The sequence below is a fragment of the Arachis hypogaea genome, chromosome 11, assembly GCF_003086295.3.
Source record: "Arachis hypogaea cultivar Tifrunner chromosome 11, arahy.Tifrunner.gnm2.J5K5, whole genome shotgun sequence".
Taxonomy (NCBI): Eukaryota; Viridiplantae; Streptophyta; class Magnoliopsida; order Fabales; family Fabaceae; genus Arachis; species Arachis hypogaea.
Window position 1 is genome coordinate 32,164,947 of NC_092046.1, and position 22,730 is coordinate 32,187,676.

Sequence of the window (22,730 nt, forward strand, 5' to 3'; positions counted from 1 at the left end):
CGTAACTGTGACTATTCAATAAATATTATATAAGTTAATAAAGAAATAAGTACCTTTTTTTTTTATCAAAAATAGAAAGTGTAAACCCCGGTTAAATTAGTTAGTAAATTAGTTTTTAATAAGGAGGATTAGAAATGTGAATATTATATTAAATTAGGATAGAGCTCATCGAAACGAGAATTTTGACACCAATTTCGAAGAAAACGGTCTAAAATTGGACCGAACGAGCCGAACCGGTTGAACCGGACCCGAACCGGGCCGTCGGTCCAACCGGACCAACATATTAAATGAGCACGAAGCTCATTTCCTTCACAACACGCAATAGAGGCAGCAGCGCTCCAGGGAAGAAAAAGAAGGGAAAACATTCCCGAAACACTTACGGTGAGTTCCCGCTCCCGTAACTTCTCCGTCCGAGCTCCGATTACCGCACCGTTTGCGGCCACGCGTTCACCGCGTCGAGCTCTACATTTCTACCGGAACAATTTCTTTGGTAAGCCACTAATCACTTCCAGCCATTCTTTTCCCCCAATTTTCAAATAATTGGAAGAGATGTTGAATTCCTTTGATTTCTGATGTTTTAGGATCCAATTAACTTGAGGAAAACGTTTACTCTTGCTTATGTGAAGCTTGGATAAGGTGAGGATACCATAATTCTATTTTAATTTTACTGAATTTGAGCTTTGAGTATTAAATTGGGTATATATGTGTTATAAATGTGTATTAGGTTGTGAATAAATAATTGGAGCTTGAAATTGTGAATACTGGAACTTGGAGAAAGCGGATTAGTTGAGTTTTGAGGGGTTGTCTTGGTTTTGAATAAATAGCTTTGGTCGTTACGTGGAAATCGGCTAAGGTATGGTTTAGGTTTCTTGCATTTAATATATAATGTTCTGTGAAAACTTAGGCTAGACGGCCATTGGATAAGTTGGAATGCAGGTGTATGTTTAATGTTTAGTAATTTGTCGATGAATATATTTGGTTGAAGTTTATTGGATAATTAGTTATTAATCTTGGATGGTGAATGTTATTGTTGATGAACATGGTTGGTTTAGTGCTAATGATTTGGTGAATTATTGATTTGACATATTTTGTGTTAGAAGCCTAGGATTAGTGAACTATGATTCTTAGTTGAATTTTGGTTGTTAGATTTGAATATTGTATGAATATAATTGTTAATCTGAAGTAGATTTATTGTGGTGACTATTATGATGATGAGGAAGGGTATGTTGAATTGAAAAGAAAGCAGGTTTGGACCCGAAAAGGGTGGCAAAGTCCGAGTTTTAGAGGAGATGCTGCCGAAATTTTATAAAAAATTAGAGATTTTATTTAGATGATTATTTAAAAGAGATTTAGATTTAAAGGTTATATGGTTTGATTTTGAGTTATTAAGATAGTGAGTATGTTTTAAGTTTGAAGTTTGATTCTTAGAAAAGAATGAATTATGTTTTGAATTGAAACTATTGATGGATGGAATGGGAGGTGATATAATGAAGGATAAGGATTGAATATGTTTAATGTATGATGATGAATGAGATGCAATTGAGAATGATGTGGATGTTGATGAATTATAATTGAATTATTTATATGGCTTATGAATTTGAATAATCTGAGATACGAGATTCCCTGGATTAAGTGCCGTGGCTTGCCACCACGTGTACCAGGTTGAAAACTCGATACTCTGTTGACCCTACGACGTAAGTGTGACCGGGCACTATATAAATTCCCGGGAATGTTACCCCCATTGAGCAATATTGATTATTTGAGAAAAATCTATGCATAGACTCTTGGGGATGCACGTCGGGGGACAGTCTAAGGACAATTCAGACTTGTCGGGTTGGCTGGATAACCGACAGATGAGCCTCATCAGCCATAGGACAGGCATGCATCATATGCATATTACTTGAATTACTTGCTTGTGCTCTAATTGGGTGTGCCTATCTGTATTTGTCATGCTAAATGTGTATTTGCTACCTGCAATAGTTGTAACCTTCTTGTGTTTGCCTTTATCTGTCTATCTGTCTGTGAAATGCATGATGGAGTTGGAGGTATGGAGGAATGGCAAAAATGGGATTTAGAATTACGGTTAAGTTAAGTTAGGTCTAAATATCCTTAGTGAACCACCCTTTATGGCTTCTGTTTAATACTTTAAGCTCTATAATCTGAGTGTCGGTGTTCTAGGATTGCCTCCGGCATTCCCAGGACCTTATATATTATGTGTGTGGCACCTTTACCATACTGAGAACCTCCGGTTCTCATTCCATACTATGTTGTTATTTTTCAGATGCAGGTCGAGAGGCATCTCGTTAGGCTTCTGGACTCTTGAAGCGGAGTGGTTACTGGGATATTTTGTTATGCTATGATGTATATATATGTACTTTGCTTTCTCTCCGCATGACTTATTCTTTTTGATCCTCTTAGAGGTTTATGGAGAGGCAGGATTGTGTATATGTACTTTTGGGTTTTGGATATGTATGTATATATGTGTAAATATTCTCCGGCCAGTCTTGACTTCGCAGGCTGAGTCAGGAGCTTGTTATTTTGTATCTTTGGCACTCTATTCCTACTTCTGTTATCTTATGTTTGACAGTTACAGTTTTCTTAGCACGCAAGTTAACTCGTTCCTTGAGCGTTGCGCTTTTATCTTGCGAATTTTATTTCTCCTATTCTTCAAGGCTCCTAGCATATTATAATTCTTCTGCTATTATATGTACTCATTCTATTTTAGAGGTCGTAATACCACACCACCTCTGTTTTACGGCTTAAGCGTAAAGCTTAGTGTGGTAGGGTGTTACATTATGGTATCAGAGCAGTTCGTTCCTATAGAGCCTGAAAGACGGACTGATTGTGCTTCTGTGCATTCTCTGTATATGTGTGTATGTGCTATTAGGATATCTGATTGATATAAATGGCATAAACGTTTGTGAGCATGCATTTGGAACTAAAGCATTAAACCTGCGATATTAAGACTGATCAACTTAATATCACTTGTTTAGTGTGTATAAGAACCAGATGTCGACTCGCGGACGCGGTCGCGGGCGAGGTAGAGGTAGGACAGGCACCGTTACTCCTGTACCCACAGGGACTGATCCAGTAGACTTTATGGCTGCCTTGGGAAATATGGCTGCAGCTATGCAGGCAACAGCTGAGGCACTAGGTAATAAGATAAACCAGGGTAATCACGGGAACAATAATGATGAGGATGGTCCTATGACACTTGCTATATTTCTGAAAGTTTGCCCTCCAACTTTTAGGGGAACCTCAAATCCCACTGATGCAGATAATTGGATTCAAGCTATGGAACGGTCGTTGCAGGCCCAACAGGTTCCTGAGAAGTAATGAGTTGAATTTAGAACTTATCAACTGCAAGGTGAGGCTCAGTATTGGTGACAGGGGACACAATGTATCCTGCAGGCAGGTGACGCTGTAATAGTCGAGAGATTGGTTATTTAAGAATCATGTTTTGCTTGATTGTTTTGAGAAGCCAGTACAGTTTATGCCAGAAGGGTCAGAAGCACCGGTTGTGGTGAATAGTTACTATTTAAATTCTATGATAGTAAACTGTTATGGAACCGAATGTCAGGGTATTATGTTATTAACTGCGGGAGTATCAGGTGATGATCAGAGTTTAGCGCAGATTCCCGTTGTATGTAAATTTTCAGATGTGTTTCCAGATGATATTAATGAATTTCCACCTAATCGGAAAGTTGAATTCGAAATTGAGTTGGTGCCTGGAGCCGGTCCGATTTCAATTACTCCTTATAGGATGTCACCTTTAGAAATGGCTGAACTGAAAGCTCAGCTGGAAGATCTGTTGGGTAAGCATTTTATCCGACCAAGTGTTTCTCCGTGGGGAGCGCCAGTGTTACTGGTAAAGAAGAAGGATGGGAGTATGCGGCTGTGTGTCGATTATCGGCAATTGAATAAGATCACTGTGAAGAATAAATATCCGTTGCCTAGAATCGATGATCTAATGGATCAGCTACAGGGTGCCAGTGTGTTTTCTAAGATTGACCTGCGATCCGGATATCATCAGATAAGGGTTAGAGACGAGGATATTCCGAAAACTACTTTCAGAACCCATTATGGTCATTATGAGTATACAGTGATGTCTTTCGGGTTAACTAATGCCCCGGCAGTATTTATGGATTATATGAACAGGATTTTTCGACCGTATCTGGACAAGTTTGTTATTGTCTTCATTGATGACATTCTTGTTTATTCTAAGACTGAAGAGGAACATGCTGATCATTTGCGAACTGTGCTGCAAATTCTGAGAGACAGGAAGTTATATGCTAAGTTATCTAAATGTGAGTTCTGGAAGAGTGAAGTGAAGTTTCTCGGCCACGTGGTGAGTAAGCAGGGGATAGCTGTGGATCCTGCTAAGGTGGAAGCAGTGATGAATTGGGAGCGACCAACTTCAGTGACAGAGCAGAAGTTTCTTAGGTTTGGCGGGGTATTATCCCAGATTCATTAAAGGATTTTCACAGTTCGCCTTACCTTTAACTAAGTTGACTAGGAAGGATACACCTTTTATCTGGACTCCAGAATGAAGAGAGTTTCCAGGCATTGAAGCACAGGTTGACTACTGCACCTATATTGGTATTACCTGAACCAAGTGAATCGTTTGAAGTGTATTGTGATGCATCTCTAAAAGGGTTGGGGTGTGTTTTGATGCAGCACCAGAATGTTGTAGCATACGCCTCACGGCAGTTAAGGCCGCATGAGATGAACTACCTGACACACGATTTAGAACTTGCTGCTGTTGTGTTTGCTTTAAAGATTTGGAGGCACTACCTCTATGGTGTTAAGTTTCTTGTTTTTTCAGACCATAAGAGTTTGAAGTATCTTTTTGAGTAGAAAGAGTTGAATATGCGTCAGAGGAGGTGGATGGAGCTTTTGAAAGATTATGATTTTGAATTGAATTATCATCCAGGAAAAGCGAACGTTGTGGCGGACGCCTTGAGTCGAAAATCTTTATATGCAGCTTGGATGATGCTACGGGAAGAAGAATTACTAAAGGCATTTCAAGATTTGAAGTTGGGAATTAGAGAAGAATCTGGAATTTTGTGTTTGAGTCAGTTGCAGATTTCAAGTGATTTTAAATCAGAACTTCTGAAGGCTCATCAAGATAGTGAAGCGTTACGTAAGGTACTACCAGCAGTTGAACAGGGAAAACAGTGGAGAATGTCAGAAGGTCATGATGGTTTATGGAGGTTCAAGAACCGGATTATTGTGCCTGATGTTGGAGACCTGCGACAAAGTATCTTGAAGGAAGCTCATAAGAGCGGGTTTTCAATTCACCCAGGGAGCACTAAAATGTATCAGGATCTGAAAGCGATGTTCTGGTGGCCAGGTATGAAGAATGATGTGGCATTGCATGTATCTAAATGTTTAACGTGTCAGAAGGTTAAGATTGAGCATCAGAGACCATCAGGGACCCTTCAGCCTTTGGAGATTCCACAATGGAAATGGGAGAGTATCGCAATGGATTTTGTGATAGGTTTGCCTAGAACCCGATCTAGTTGTGACGCTATTTGGGTGGTTGTGGATCGACTAAAAAAATCAGCTCATTTTCTTCCTATCCGAATAAGTTGCACAATGGAGGAATTGGCTCGAATGTATATCAAAGAGATTGTCAGGTTGCATGGTGTGCCTTCTACTATCATATCTGACAGAGATCCTCGTTTCACATCAAGATTCTGGGGAGCTTTTCAGCGTGCATTTGGGACTCAGTTAAGCTTGAGTACTGCGTATCACCCTCAGACAGATGGTCAGTCAGAAAGAACTATTCAGACCTTGGAGGATATGCTAAGGGCTTGTGTTTTGGACCAGCCTACGAGTTGGGATCGGTATATGCCATTGATAGAATTTGCTTATAATAATAGCTATCATGCGAGCATCGGAATGGCTCCATATGAGGCTCTGTATGGCAGAAAATGTCAGTCTCCACTATGTTGGTATGAAACTGGAGAAAGGAGTTTATTAGGGCCTGAAATGATAGCTGAAATGACTGAGCAGATAAAGAAGATTCGTAGTCGAATGCTTATAGCCCAAAGCCGCCAGAAGAGCTATGCTGATCAGAGGCGAAAGCCTTTGGAATTCGAAGAAGGAGAACATGTCTTTTTGAAAGTTACACCAACCACTGGCGTGGGAAGAGCTATTAAGACCAAAAAACTGAATCCTCGTTATATTGGACCGTTTGAGATTCTGAAGAGAATTGGGCCAGTGGCTTATAGAATTGCCTTACCGTCATACCTTTCGAATTTGCACGATGTATTTCATGTATCACAGCTTCGGAAGTATACTCCTGATGCAAGTCATGTTCTAGAACCAGAACCAATCCAAGTGAGAGGAGATCTAACACTTCCAGTAGCCCCGGTAAGAATTGATGACACCAGTGTTAAACGATTACGAGGAAGGGAAGTATCATTGGTAAAAATAGCTTGGAGTCGAGCTGGTATCGAGGAACATACCTGGGAACTCGAATCAGATATGCGAAAGGACTATCCAAATCTCTTTTCAGGTAACTAGATTTGAATTTTGAGGGCAAAATTCTTTATTAGGTGGGTAGGATGTAAACCCCGGTTAAATTAGTTAGTAAATTAGTTTTTAATAAGGAGGATTAGAAATGTGAATATTATATTAAATTAGGATAGAGCTCATCGAAACGAGAATTTTGACACCAATTTCGAAGAAAACGGTCTAAAATTGGACCGAACGAGCCGAACCGGTTGAACCGGACCCGAACCGGGCCGTCGGTCCAACCGGACCAACATATTAAATGAGCACGGAGCTCATTTCCTTCACAACACGCAATAGAGGCAGCAGCGCTCCAGGGAAGAAAAAGAAGGGAAAACATTCCCGAAACACTTACGGTGAGTTCCCGCTCCCGTAACTTCTCCGTCCGAGCTCCGATTGCCGCACCATTTGCGGCCACGCGTTCACCGCGTCGAGCTCTACATTTCTACCGGAACAATTTCTTTGGTAAGCCACTAATCACTTCCAGCCATTCTTTTCCCCCAATTTTCAAATAATTGGAAGAGATGTTAAATTCCTTTGATTTCTGATGTTTTAGGATCCAATTAACTTGAGGAAAACGTTTACTCTTGCTTATGTGAAGCTTGGATAAGGTGAGGATACCATAATTCTATTTTAATTTTACTGAATTTGAGCTTTGAGTATTAAATTGGGTATATATGTGTTATAAATGTGTATTAGGTTGTGAATAAATAATTGGAGCTTGAAATTGTGAATACTGGAACTTGGAGAAAGCGGATTAGTTGAGTTTTGAGGGGTTGTCTTGGTTTTGAATAAATAGCTTTGGTCGTTACGTGGAAATCGGCTAAGGTATGGTTTAGGTTTCTTGCATTTAATATATAATGTTCTGTGAAAACTTAGGCTAGACGGCCATTGGATAAGTTGGAATGCAGGTGTATGTTTAATGTTTAGTAATTTGTCGATGAATATATTTGGTTGAAGTTTATTGGATAATTAGTTATTAATCTTGGATGGTGAATGTTATTGTTGATGAACATGGTTGGTTTAGTGCTAATGATTTGGTGAATTATTGATTTGACATATTTTGTGTTAGAAGCCTAGGATTAGTGAACTATGATTCTTAGTTGAATTTTGGTTGTTAGATTTGAATATTGTATGAATATAATTGTTAATCTGAAGTAGATTTATTGTGGTGACTATTATGATGATGAGGAAGGGTATGTTGAATTGAAAAGAAAGCAGGTTTGGACCCGAAAAGGGTGGCAAAGTCCGAGTTTTAGAGGAGATGCTGCCGAAATTTTATAAAAAATTAGAGATTTTATTTAGATGATTATTTAAAAGAGATTTAGATTTAAAGGTTATATGGTTTGATTTTGAGTTATTAAGATAGTGAGTATGTTTTAAGTTTGAAGTTTGATTCTTAGAAAAGAATGAATTATGTTTTGAATTGAAACTATTGATGGATGGAATGGGAGGTGATATAATGAAGGATAAGGATTGAATATGTTTAATGTATGATGATGAATGAGATGCAATTGAGAATGATGTGGATGTTGATGAATTATAATTGAATTATTTATATGGCTTATGAATTTGAATAATCTGAGATACGAGATTCCCTGGATTAAGTGCCGTGGCTTGCCACCACGTGTACCAGGTCGAAAACTCGATACTCTGTTGACCCTACGACGTAAGTGTGACCGGGCACTATATAAATTCCCGGGAATGTTACCCCCATTGAGCAATAATGATTATTTGAGAAAAATCTATGCCTAGACTCTTGGGGATGCACGTCGGGGGACAGTCTAAGGACAATTCAGACTTGTCGGGTTGGCTGGATAACCGACAGATGAGCCTCATCAGCCATAGGACAGGCATGCATCATATGCATATTACTTGAATTACTTGCTTGTGCTCTAATTGGGTGTGCCTATCTGTATTTGTCATGCTAAATGTGTATTTGCTACCTGCAATAGTTGTAACCTTCTTGTGTTTGCCTTTATCTGTCTATCTGTCTGTGAAATGCATGATGGAGTTGGAGGTATGGAGGAATGGCAAAAATGGGATTTAGAATTACGGTTAAGTTAAGTTAGGTCTAAATATCCTTAGTGAACCACCCTTTATGGCTTCTGTTTAATACTTTAAGCTCTATAATCTGAGTGTCGGTGTTCTAGGATTGCCTCCGGCATTCCCAGGACCTTATATATTATGTGTGTGGCACCTTTACCATACTGAGAACCTCCGGTTCTCATTCCATACTATGTTGTTATTTTTCAGATGCAGGTCGAGAGGCATCTCGTTAGGCTTCTGGACTCTTGAAGCGGAGTGGTTACTGGGATATTTTGTTATGCTATGATGTATATATATGTACTTAGCTTTCTCTCCGCATGACTTATTCTTTTTGATCCTCTTAGAGGTTTATGGAGAGGCAGGATTGTGTATATGTACTTTTGGGTTTTGGATATGTATGTATATATGTGTAAATATTCTCCGGCCAGTCTTGACTTCGCAGGCTGAGTCAGGAGCTTGTTATTTTGTATCTTTGGCACTCTATTCCTACTTCTGTTATCTTATGTTTGACAGTTACAGTTTTCTTAGCACGCAAGTTAACTCGTTCCTTGAGCGTTGCGCTTTTATCTTGCGAATTTTATTTCTCCTATTCTTCAAGGCTCCTAGCATATTATAATTCTTCTGCTATTATATGTACTCATTCTATTTTAGAGGTCGTAATACCACACCACCTCTGTTTTACGGCTTAAGCGTAAAGCTTAGTGTGGTAGGGTGTTACATTATGGTATCAGAGCAGTTCGTTCCTATAGAGCCTGAAAGACGGACTGATTGTGCTTCTGTGCATTCTCTGTATATGTGTGTATGTGCTATTAGGATATCTGATTGATATAAATGGCATAAACGTTTGTGAGCATGCATTTGGAACTAAAGCATTAAACCTGCGATATTAAGACTGATCAACTTAATATCACTTGTTTAGTGTGTATAAGAACCAGATGTCGACTCGCGGACGCGGTCGCGGGCGAGGTAGAGGTAGGACAGGCACCGTTACTCCTGTACCCACAGGGACTGATCCAGTAGACTTTATGGCTGCCTTGGGAAATATGGCTGCAGCTATGCAGGCAACAGCTGAGGCACTAGGTAATAAGATAAACCAGGGTAATCACGGGAACAATAATGATGAGGATGGTCCTATGACACTTGCTATATTTCTGAAAGTTCGCCCTCCAACTTTTAGGGGAACCTCAAATCCCACTGATGCAGATAATTGGATTCAAGCTATGGAACGGTCGTTGCAGGCCCAACAGGTTCCTGAGAAGTAATGAGTTGAATTTAGAACTTATCAACTGCAAGGTGAGGCTCAGTATTGGTGACAGGGGACACAATGTATCCTGCAGGCAGGTGACGCTGTAATAGTCGGGAGATTGGTTATTTAAGAATCATGTTTTGCTTGATTGTTTTGAGAAGCCAGTACAGTTTATGCCAGAAGGGTCAGAAGCACCGGTTGTGGTGAATAGTTACTATTTAAATTCTATGATAGTAAACTGTTATGGAACCGAATGTCAGGGTATTATGTTATTAACTGCGGGAGTATCAGGTGATGATCAGAGTTTAGCGCAGATTTCCGTTGTATGTAAATTTTCAGATGTGTTTCCAGATGATATTAATGAATTTCCACCTAATCGGAAAGTTGAATTCGAAATTGAGTTGGTGCCTGGAGCCGGTCCGATTTCAATTACTCCTTATAGGATGTCACCTTTAGAAATGGCTGAACTGAAAGCTCAGCTGGAAGATCTGTTGGGTAAGCATTTTATCCGACCAAGTGTTTCTCCGTGGGGAGCGCCAGTGTTACTGGTAAAGAAGAAGGATGGGAGTATGCGGCTGTGTGTCGATTATCGGCAATTGAATAAGATCACTGTGAAGAATAAATATCCGTTGCCTAGAATCGATGATCTAATGGATCAGCTACAGGGTGCCAGTGTGTTTTCTAAGATTGACCTGCGATCCGGATATCATCAGATAAGGGTTAGAGACGAGGATATTCCGAAAACTACTTTCAGAACCCATTATGGTCATTATGAGTATACAGTGATGTCTTTCGGGTTAACTAATGCCCCGGCAGTATTTATGGATTATATGAACAGGATTTTTCGACCGTATCTGGACAAGTTTGTTATTGTCTTCATTGATGACATTCTTGTTTATTCTAAGACTGAAGAGGAACATGCTGATCATTTGCGAACTGTGCTGCAAATTCTGAGAGACAGGAAGTTATATGCTAAGTTATCTAAATGTGAGTTCTGGAAGAGTGAAGTGAAGTTTCTCGGCCACGTGGTGAGTAAGCAGGGGATAGCTGTGGATCCTGCTAAGGTGGAAGCAGTGATGAATTGGGAGCGACCAACTTCAGTGACAGAGCAGAAGTTTCTTAGGTTTGGCGGGGTATTATCCCAGATTCATTAAAGGATTTTCACAGTTCGCCTTACCTTTAACTAAGTTGACTAGGAAGGATACACCTTTTATCTGGACTCCAGAATGTGAAGAGAGTTTCCAGGCATTGAAGCACAGGTTGACTACTGCACCTGTATTGGTATTACCTGAACCAAGTGAATCGTTTGAAGTGTATTGTGATGCATCTCTAAAAGGGTTGGGGTGTGTTTTGATGCAGCACCAGAATGTTGTAGCATACGCCTCACGGCAGTTAAGGCCGCATGAGATGAACTACCTGACACACGATTTAGAACTTGCTGCTGTTGTGTTTGCTTTAAAGATTTGGAGGCACTACCTCTATGGTGTTAAGTTTCTTGTTTTTTCAGACCATAAGAGTTTGAAGTATCTTTTTGAGCAGAAAGAGTTGAATATGCGTCAGAGGAGGTGGATGGAGCTTCTGAAAGATTATGATTTTGAATTGAATTATCATCCAGGAAAAGCGAACGTTGTGGCGGACGCCTTGAGTCGAAAATCTTTATATGCAGCTTGGATGATGCTACGGGAAGAAGAATTACTAAAGGCATTTCAAGATTTGAAGTTGGGAATTAGAGAAGAATCTGGAATTTTGTGTTTGAGTCAGTTGCAGATTTCAAGTGATTTTAAATCAGAACTTCTGAAGGCTCATCAAGATAGTGAAGCGTTACGTAAGGTACTACCAGCAGTTGAACAGGGAAAACAGTGGAGAATGTCAGAAGGTCATGATGGTTTATGGAGGTTCAAGAACCGGATTATTGTGCCTGATGTTGGAGACCTGCGACAAAGTATCTTGAAGGAAGCTCATAAGAGCGGGTTTTCAATTCACCCAGGGAGCACTAAAATGTATCAGGATCTGAAAGCGATGTTCTGGTGGCCAGGTATGAAGAATGATGTGGCATTGCATGTATCTAAATGTTTAACGTGTCAGAAGGTTAAGATTGAGCATCAGAGACCATCAGGGACCCTTCAGCCTTTGGAGATTCCACAATGGAAATGGGAGAGTATCGCAATGGATTTTGTGATAGGTTTGCCTAGAACCCGATCTAGTTGTGACGCTATTTGGGTGGTTGTGGATCGACTAAAAAAATCAGCTCATTTTCTTCCTATCCGAATAAGTTGCACAATGGAGGAATTGGCTCGAATGTATATCAAAGAGATTGTCAGGTTGCATGGTGTGCCTTCTACTATCATATCTGACAGAGATCCTCGTTTCACATCAAGATTCTGGGGAGCTTTTCAGCGTGCATTTGGGACTCAGTTAAGCTTGAGTACTGCGTATCACTCTCAGACAGATGGTCAGTCAGAAAGAACTATTCAGACCTTGGAGGATATGCTAAGGGCTTGTGTTTTGGACCAGCCTGCGAGTTGGGATCGGTATATGCCATTGATAGAATTTGCTTATAATAATAGCTATCATGCGAGCATCGGAATGGCTCCATATGAGGCTCTGTATGGCAGAAAATGTCAGTCTCCACTATGTTGGTATGAAACTGGAGAAAGGAGTTTATTAGGGCCTGAAATGATAGCTGAAACGACTGAGCAGATAAAGAAGATTCGTAGTCGAATGCTTATAGCCCAAAGCCGCCAGAAGAGCTATGCTGATCAGAGGCGAAAGCCTTTGGAATTCGAAGAAGGAGAACATGTCTTTTTGAAAGTTACACCAACCACTGGCGTGGGAAGAGCTATTAAGACCAAAAAACTGAATCCTCGTTATATTGGACCGTTTGAGATTCTGAAGAGAATTGGGCCAGTGGCTTATAGAATTGCCTTACCGTCATACCTTTCGAATTTGCACGATGTATTTCATGTATCACAGCTTCGGAAGTATACTCCTGATGCAAGTCATGTTCTAGAACCAGAACCAATCCAAGTGAGAGGAGATCTAACACTTCCAGTAGCCCCGGTAAGAATTGATGACACCAGTGTTAAACGATTACGAGGAAGGGAAGTATCATTGGTAAAAATAGCTTGGAGTCGAGCTGGTATCGAGGAACATACCTGGGAACTCGAATCAGATATGCGAAAGGACTATCCAAATCTCTTTTCAGGTAACTAGATTTGAATTTTGAGGGCAAAATTCTTTATTAGGTGGGTAGGATGTAAACCCCGGTTAAATTAGTTAGTAAATTAGTTTTTAATAAGGAGGATTAGAAATGTGAATATTATATTAAATTAGGATAGAGCTCATCGAAACGAGAATTTTGACACCAATTTCGAAGAAAACGGTCTAAAATTGGACCGAACGAGCCGAACCGGTTGAACCGGACCCGAACCGGGCCGTCGGTCCAACCGGACCAACATATTAAATGAGCACGGAGCTCATTTCCTTCACAACACGCAATAGAGGCAGCAGCGCTCCAGGGAAGAAAAAGAAGGGAAAACATTCCCGAAACACTTACGGTGAGTTCCCGCTCCCGTAACTTCTCCGTCCGAGCTCCGATTGCCGCACCATTTGCGGCCACGCGTTCACCGCGTCGAGCTCTACATTTCTACCGGAACAATTTCTTTGGTAAGCCACTAATCACTTCCAGCCATTCTTTTCCCCCAATTTTCAAATAATTGGAAGAGATGTTAAATTCCTTTGATTTCTGATGTTTTAGGATCCAATTAACTTGAGGAAAACGTTTACTCTTGCTTATGTGAAGCTTGGATAAGGTGAGGATACCATAATTCTATTTTAATTTTACTGAATTTGAGCTTTGAGTATTAAATTGGGTATATATGTGTTATAAATGTGTATTAGGTTGTGAATAAATAATTGGAGCTTGAAATTGTGAATACTGGAACTTGGAGAAAGCGGATTAGTTGAGTTTTGAGGGGTTGTCTTGGTTTTGAATAAATAGCTTTGGTCGTTACGTGGAAATCGGCTAAGGTATGGTTTAGGTTTCTTGCATTTAATATATAATGTTCTGTGAAAACTTAGGCTAGACGGCCATTGGATAAGTTGGAATGCAGGTGTATGTTTAATGTTTAGTAATTTGTCGATGAATATATTTGGTTGAAGTTTATTGGATAATTAGTTATTAATCTTGGATGGTGAATGTTATTGTTGATGAACATGGTTGGTTTAGTGCTAATGATTTGGTGAATTATTGATTTGACATATTTTGTGTTAGAAGCCTAGGATTAGTGAACTATGATTCTTAGTTGAATTTTGGTTGTTAGATTTGAATATTGTATAAATATAATTGTTAATCTGAAGTAGATTTATTGTGGTGACTATTATGATGATGAGGAAGGGTATGTTGAATTGAAAAGAAAGCAGGTTTGGACCCGAAAAGGGTGGCAAAGTCCGAGTTTTAGAGGAGATGCTGCCGAAATTTTATAAAAAATTAGAGATTTTATTTAGATGATTATTTAAAAGAGATTTAGATTTAAAGGTTATATGGTTTGATTTTGAGTTTTTAAGATAGTGAGTATGTTTTAAGTTTGAAGTTTGATTCTTAGAAAAGAATGAATTATGTTTTGAATTGAAACTATTGATGGATGGAATGGGAGGTGATATAATGAAGGATAAGGATTGAATATGTTTAATGTATGATGATGAATGAGATGCAATTGAGAATGATGTGGATGTTGATGAATTATAATTGAATTATTTATATGGCTTATGAATTTGAATAATCTGAGATACGAGATTCCCTGGATTAAGTGCCGTGGCTTGCCACCACGTGTACCAGGTCGAAAACTCGATACTCTGTTGACCCTACGACGTAAGTGTGACCGGGCACTATATAAATTCCCGGGAATGTTACCCCCATTGAGCAATATTGATTATTTGAGAAAAATCTATGCATAGACTCTTGGGGATGCACGTCGGGGGACAGTCTAAGGACAATTCAGACTTGTCGGGTTGGCTGGATAACCGACAGATGAGCCTCATCAGCCATAGGACAGGCATGCATCATATGCATATTACTTGAATTACTTGCTTGTGCTCTAATTGGGTGTGCCTATCTGTATTTGTCATGCTAAATGTGTATTTGCTACCTGCAATAGTTGTAACCTTCTTGTGTTTGCCTTTATCTGTCTATCTGTCTGTGAAATGCATGATGGAGTTGGAGGTATGGAGGAATGGCAAAAATGGGATTTAGAATTACGGTTAAGTTAAGTTAGGTCTAAATATCCTTAGTGAACCACCCTTTATGGCTTCTGTTTAATACTTTAAGCTCTATAATCTGAGTGTCGGTGTTCTAGGATTGCCTCCGGCATTCCCAGGACCTTATATATTATGTGTGTGGCACCTTTACCATACTGAGAACCTCCGGTTCTCATTCCATACTATGTTGTTATTTTTCAGATGCAGGTCGAGAGGCATCTCGTTAGGCTTCTGGACTCTTGAAGCGGAGTGGTTACTGGGATATTTTGTTATGCTATGATGTATATATATGTACTTAGCTTTCTCTCCGCATGACTTATTCTTTTTGATCCTCTTAGAGGTTTATGGAGAGGCAGGATTGTGTATATGTACTTTTGGGTTTTGGATATGTATGTATATATGTGTAAATATTCTCCAGCCAGTCTTGACTTCGCAGGCTGAGTCAGGAGCTTGTTATTTTGTATCTTTGGCACTCTATTCCTACTTCTGTTATCTTATGTTTGACAGTTACAGTTTTCTTAGCACGCAAGTTAACTCGTTCCTTGAGCGTTGCGCTTTTATCTTGCGAATTTTATTTCTCCTATTCTTCAAGGCTCCTAGCATATTATAATTCTTCTGCTATTATATGTACTCATTCTATTTTAGAGGTCGTAATACCACACCACCTCTGTTTTACGGCTTAAGCGTAAAGCTTAGTGTGGTAGGGTGTTACATTATGGTATCAGAGCAGTTCGTTCCTATAGAGCCTGAAAGACGGACTGATTGTGCTTCTGTGCATTCTCTGTATATGTGTGTATGTGCTATTAGGATATCTGATTGATATAAATGGCATAAACGTTTGTGAGCATGCATTTGGAACTAAAGCATTAAACCTGCGATATTAAGACTGATCAACTTAATATCACTTGTTTAGTGTGTATAAGAACCAGATGTCGACTCGCGGACGCGGTCGCGGGCGAGGTAGAGGTAGGACAGGCACCGTTACTCCTGTACCCACAGGGACTGATCCAGTAGACTTTATGGCTGCCTTGGGAAATATGGCTGCAGCTATGCAGGCAACAGCTGAGGCACTAGGTAATAAGATAAACCAGGGTAATCACGGGAACAATAATGATGAGGATGGTCCTATGACACTTGCTATATTTCTGAAAGTTCGCCCTCCAACTTTTAGGGGAACCTCAAATCCCACTGATGCAGATAATTGGATTCAAGCTATGGAACGGTCGTTGCAGGCCCAACAGGTTCCTGAGAAGTAATGAGTTGAATTTAGAACTTATCAACTGCAAGGTGAGGCTCAGTATTGGTGACAGGGGACACAATGTATCCTGCAGGCAGGTGACGCTGTAATAGTCGGGAGATTGGTTATTTAAGAATCATGTTTTGCTTGATTGTTTTGAGAAGCCAGTACAGTTTATGCCAGAAGGGTCAGAAGCACCGGTTGTGGTGAATAGTTACTATTTAAATTCTATGATAGTAAACTGTTATGGAACCGAATGTCAGGGTATTATGTTATTAACTGCGGGAGTATCAGGTGATGATCAGAGTTTAGAGCAGATTCCCGTTGTATGTAAATTTTCAGATGTGTTTCCAGATGATATTAATGAATTTCCACCTAATCGGAAAGTTGAATTCGAAATTGAGTTGGTGCCTGGAGCCGGTCCGATTTCAATTACTCCTTATAGGATGTCACCTTTAGAAATGGCTGAACTGAAAGCTCAGCTGGAAGATCTGTTGGGTAAGCATTTTATCCGACCAAGTGTTTCTCCGTGGGGAGCGCCAGTGTTACTGGTAAAGAAGAAGGATGGGAGTATGCGGCTGTGTGTCGATTATCGGCAATTGAATAAGATCACTGTGAAGAATAAATATCCGTTGCCTAGAATCGATGATCTAATGGATCAGCTACAGGGTGCCAGTGTGTTTTCTAAGATTGACCTGCGATCCGGATATCATCAGATAAGGGTTAGAGACGAGGATATTCCGAAAACTACTTTCAGAACCCATTATGGTCATTATGAGTATACAGTGATGTCTTTCGGGTTAACTAATGCCCCGGCAGTATTTATGGATTATATGAACAGGATTTTTCGACCGTATCTGGACAAGTTTGTTATTGTCTTCATTGATGACATTCTTGTTTATTCTAAGACTGAAGAGGAACATGCTGATCATTTGCGAACTGTGCTGCAAATTCTGAGAGACAGGAAGTTATATGCTAAGTTATCTAAATGTGAGTTCTGGAAGAGTGAAGTGAAGTTTCTCGGCCACGTGGTGAGTAAGCAGGGGATAGCTGTGGATCCTGCTAAGGTGGAAGCAGTGATGAATTGGGAGCGACCAACTTCAGTGACAGAGCAGAAGTTTCTTAGGTTTGGCGGGGTATTATCCCAGATTCATTAAAGGATTTTCACAGTTCGCCTTACCTTTAACTAAGTTGACTAGGAAGGATACACCTTTTATCTGGACTCCAGAATGTGAAGAGAGTTTCCAGGCATTGAAGCACAGGTTGACTACTGCACCTGTATTGGTATTACCTGAACCAAGTGAATCGTTTGAAGTGTATTGTGATGCATCTCTAAAAGGGTTGGGGTGTGTTTTGATGCAGCACCAGAATGTTGTAGCATACGCCTCACGGCAGTTAAGGCCGCATGAGATGAACTACCTGACACACGATTTAGAACTTGCTGCTGTTGTGTTTGCTTTAAAGATTTGGAGGCACTACCTCTATGGTGTTAAGTTTCTTGTTTTTTCAGACCATAAGAGTTTGAAGTATCTTTTTGAGTAGAAAGAGTTGAATATGCGTCAGAGGAGGTGGATGGAGCTTCTGAAAGATTATGATTTTGAATTGAATTATCATCCAGGAAAAGCGAACGTTGTGGCGGACGCCTTGAGTCGAAAATCTTTATATGCAGCTTGGATGATGCTACGGGAAGAAGAATTACTAAAGGCATTTCAAGATTTGAAGTTGGGAATTAGAGAAGAATCTGGAATTTTGTGTTTGAGTCAGTTGCAGATTTCAAGTGATTTTAAATCAGAACTTCTGAAGGCTCATCAAGATAGTGAAGCGTTACGTAAGGTACTACCAGCAGTTGAACAGGGAAAACAGTGGAGAATGTCAGAAGGTCATGATGGTTTATGGAGGTTCAAGAACCGGATTATTGTGCCTGATGTTGGAGACCTGCGACAAAGTATCTTGAAGGAAGCTCATAAGAGCGGGTTTTCAATTCACCCAGGGAGCACTAAAATGTATCAGGATCTGAAAGCGATGTTCTGGTGGCCAGGTATGAAGAATGATGTGGCATTGCATGTATCTAAATGTTTAACGTGTCAGAAGGTTAAGATTGAGCATCAGAGACCATCAGGGACCCTTCAGCCTTTGGAGATTCCACAATGGAAATGGGAGAGTATCGCAATGGATTTTGTGATAGGTTTGCCTAGAACCCGATCTAGTTGTGACGCTATTTGGGTGGTTGTGGATCGACTAAAAAAATCAGCTCATTTTCTTCCTATCCGAATAAGTTGCACAATGGAGGAATTGGCTCGAATGTATATCAAAGAGATTGTCAGGTTGCATGGTGTGCCTTCTACTATCATATCTGACAGAGATCCTCGTTTCACATCAAGATTCTGGGGAGCTTTTCAGCGTGCATTTGGGACTCAGTTAAGCTTGAGTACTGCGTATCACCCTCAGACAGATGGTCAGTCAGAAAGAACTATTCAGACCTTGGAGGATATGCTAAGGGCTTGTGTTTTGGACCAGCCTGCGAGTTGGGATCGGTATATGCCATTGATAGAATTTGCTTATAATAATAGCTATCATGCGAGCATCGGAATGGCTCCATATGAGGCTCTGTATGGCAGAAAATGTCAGTCTCCACTATGTTGGTATGAAACTGGAGAAAGGAGTTTATTAGGGCCTGAAATGATAGCTGAAACGACTGAGCAGATAAAGAAGATTCGTAGTCGAATGCTTATAGCCCAAAGCCGCCAGAAGAGCTATGCTGATCAGAGGCGAAAGCCTTTGGAATTCGAAGAAGGAGAACATGTCTTTTTGAAAGTTACACCAACCACTGGCGTGGGAAGAGCTATTAAGACCAAAAAACTGAATCCTCGTTATATTGGACCGTTTGAGATTCTGAAGAGAATTGGGCCAGTGGCTTATAGAATTGCCTTACCGTCGTACCTTTCGAATTTGCACGATGTATTTCATGTATCACAGCTTCGGAAGTATACTCCTGATGCAAGTCATGTTCTAGAACCAGAACCAATCCAAGTGAGAGGAGATCTAACACTTCCAGTAGCCCCGGTAAGAATTGATGACACCAGTGTTAAACGATTACGAGGAAGGGAAGTATCATTGGTAAAAATAGCTTGGAGTCGAGCTGGTATCGAGGAACATACCTGGGAACTCGAATCAGATATGCGAAAGGACTATCCAAATCTCTTTTCAGGTAACTAGATTTGAATTTTGAGGGCAAAATTCTTTATTAGGTGGGTAGGATGTAAACCCCGGTTAAATTAGTTAGTAAATTAGTTTTTAATAAGGAGGATTAGAAATGTGAATATTATATTAAATTAGGATAGAGCTCATCGAAACGAGAATTTTGACACCAATTTCGAAGAAAACGGTCTAAAATTGGACCGAACGAGCCGAACCGGTTGAACCGGACCCGAACCGGGCCGTCGGTCCAACCGGACCAACATATTAAATGAGCACGGAGCTCATTTCCTTCACAACACGCAATAGAGGCAGCAGCGCTCCAGGGAAGAAAAAGAAGGGAAAACATTCCCGAAACACTTACGGTGAGTTCCCGCTCCCGTAACTTCTCCGTCCGAGCTCCGATTGCCGCACCGTTTGCGGCCACGCGTTCACCGCGTCGAGCTCTACATTTCTACCGGAACAATTTCTTTGGTAAGCCACTAATCACTTCCAGCCATTCTTTTCCCCCAATTTTCAAATAATTGGAAGAGATGTTGAATTCCTTTGATTTCTGATGTTTTAGGATCCAATTAACTTGAGGAAAACGTTTACTCTTGCTTATGTGAAGCTTGGATAAGGTGAGGATACCATAATTCTATTTTAATTTTACTGAATTTGAGCTTTGAGTATTAAATTGGGTATATATGTGTTATAAATGTGTATTAGGTTGTGAATAAATAATTGGAGCTTGAAATTGTGAATACTGGAACTTGGAGAAAGCGGATTAGTTGAGTTTTGAGGGGTTGTCTTGGTTTTGAATAAATAGCTTTGGTCGTTACGTGGAAATCGGCTAAGGTATGGTTTAGGTTTCTTGCATTTAATATATAATGTTCTGTGAAAACTTAGGCTAGACGGCCATTGGATAAGTTGGAATGCAGGTGTATGTTTAATGTTTAGTAATTTGTCGATGAATATATTTGGTTGAAGTTTATTGGATAATTAGTTATTAATCTTGGATGGTGAATGTTATTGTTGATGAACATGGTTGGTTTAGTGCTAATGATTTGGTGAATTATTGATTTGACATATTTTGTGTTAGAAGCCTAGGATTAGTGAACTATGATTCTTAGTTGAATTTTGGTTGTTAGATTTGAATATTGTATGAATATAATTGTTAATCTGAAGTAGATTTATTGTGGTGACTATTATGATGATGAGGAAGGGTATGTTGAATTGAAAAGAAAGCAGGTTTGGACCCGAAAAGGGTGGCAAAGTCCGAGTTTTAGAGGAGATGCTGCCGAAATTTTATAAAAAATTAGAGATTTTATTTAGATGATTATTTAAAAGAGATTTAGATTTAAAGGTTATATGGTTTGATTTTGAGTTATTAAGATAGTGAGTATGTTTTAAGTTTGAAGTTTGATTCTTAGAAAAGAATGAATTATGTTTTGAATTGAAACTATTGATGGATGGAATGGGAGGTGATATAATGAAGGATAAGGATTGAATATGTTTAATGTATGATGATGAATGAGATGCAATTGAGAATGATGTGGATGTTGATGAATTATAATTGAATTATTTATATGGCTTATGAATTTGAATAATCTGAGATACGAGATTCCCTGGATTAAGTGCCGTGGCTTGCCACCACGTGTACCAGGTTGAAAACTCGATACTCTGTTGACCCTACGACGTAAGTGTGACCGGGCACTATATAAATTCCCGGGAATGTTACCCCCATTGAGCAATATTGATTATTTGAGAAAAATCTATGCATAGACTCTTGGGGATGCACGTCGGGGGACAGTCTAAGGACAATTCAGACTTGTCGGGTTGGCTGGATAACCGACAGATGAGCCTCATCAGCCATAGGACAGGCATGCATCATATGCATATTACTTGAATTACTTGCTTGTGCTCTAATTGGGTGTGCCTATCTGTATTTGTCATGCTAAATGTGTATTTGCTACCTGCAATAGTTGTAACCTTCTTGTGTTTGCCTTTATCTGTCTATCTGTCTGTGAAATGCATGATGGAGTTGGAGGTATGGAGGAATGGCAAAAATGGGATTTAGAATTACGGTTAAGTTAAGTTAGGTCTAAATATCCTTAGTGAACCACCCTTTATGGCTTCTGTTTAATACTATAAGCTCTATAATCTGAGTGTCGGTGTTCTAGGATTGCCTCCGGCATTCCCAGGACCTTATATATTATGTGTGTGGCACCTTTACCATACTGAGAACCTCCGGTTCTCATTCCATACTATGTTGTTATTTTTCAGATGCAGGTCGAGAGGCATCTCGTTAGGCTTCTGGACTCTTGAAGCGGAGTGGTTACTGGGATATTTTGTTATGCTATGATGTATATATATGTACTTAGCTTTCTCTCCGCATGACTTATTCTTTTTGATCCTCTTAGAGGTTTATGGAGAGGCAGGATTGTGTATATGTACTTTTGGGTTTTGGATATGTATGTATATATGTGTAAATATTCTCCGGCCAGTCTTGACTTCGCAGGCTGAGTCAGGAGCTTGTTATTTTGTATCTTTGGCACTCTATTCCTACTTCCGTTATCTTATGTTTGACAGTTACAGTTTTCTTAGCACGCAAGTTAACTCGTTCCTTGAGCGTTGCGCTTTTATCTTGCGAATTTTATTTCTCCTATTCTTCAAGGCTCCTAGCATATTATAATTCTTCTGCTATTATATGTACTCATTCTATTTTAGAGGTCGTAATACCACACCACCTCTGTTTTACGGCTTAAGCGTAAAGCTTAGTGTGGTAGGGTGTTACAGAAAGACTCAAATTCGCGACTTTTTAGGTGAATTTGAGAAGATTATATCATTTAAATTATACTTTGTTGGCAAAGAAAGAAATACTCTTAAATCTTAATTATATATTAAATAGACTAATTATTTATTAGGCTCATTCTTATACAAATAAAAATTTATCTTAGTTTTATATCTGTAATATTTTATACCAATTAGCTTTAAAGTTTAATTATTTTTTGAATAAACTAATAAAAAAGTAATACAAATAATTATTTAAATATAATTGTATTTTAATTTTTCATTCTATTACGTACACGTTAGGATAATTTGAAATAAAAGATAATGGACTTGTTGTAACTGCCATATATTTTGTGCTTTGACTGCGTCGTCATCTGAGAATTATGGCGCCTTCATAGAGACCGAATTTCTCCTACAGAGTCGATTTTGTGTTTGGAGATTCATGGCAGAGGTAGA

The 22,730-nt window shown here is 39.6% G+C and overlaps 4 long non-coding RNA genes across 4 annotated transcripts; all 4 read left to right on the plus strand.

Annotated features, from left to right (window-relative positions):
• The first annotated feature begins 311 nt into the window (after positions 1-311).
• LOC140176336 (uncharacterized) lies at positions 312-2,557 on the plus strand. The gene is made up of 4 exons (XR_011867468.1): positions 312-490; positions 582-636; positions 725-853; positions 2,282-2,557. It is a non-coding gene; the product is annotated as an uncharacterized lncRNA (long non-coding RNA).
• Positions 2,558-6,805: 4,248 nt separating this feature from the next.
• On the plus strand, positions 6,806-9,057 carry LOC140176337 (uncharacterized). The gene is made up of 4 exons (XR_011867469.1): positions 6,806-6,984; positions 7,076-7,130; positions 7,219-7,347; positions 8,776-9,057. It is a non-coding gene; the product is annotated as an uncharacterized lncRNA (long non-coding RNA).
• Positions 9,058-13,301: 4,244 nt separating this feature from the next.
• Positions 13,302-15,553, plus strand: LOC140176339 (uncharacterized). The gene is made up of 4 exons (XR_011867471.1): positions 13,302-13,480; positions 13,572-13,626; positions 13,715-13,843; positions 15,272-15,553. It is a non-coding gene; the product is annotated as an uncharacterized lncRNA (long non-coding RNA).
• Positions 15,554-19,797: 4,244 nt separating this feature from the next.
• LOC140176338 (uncharacterized) lies at positions 19,798-22,049 on the plus strand. Its single transcript, XR_011867470.1, has 4 exons — positions 19,798-19,976; positions 20,068-20,122; positions 20,211-20,339; positions 21,768-22,049. It is a non-coding gene; the product is annotated as an uncharacterized lncRNA (long non-coding RNA).
• The last annotated feature ends 681 nt before the right edge of the window (positions 22,050-22,730 follow it).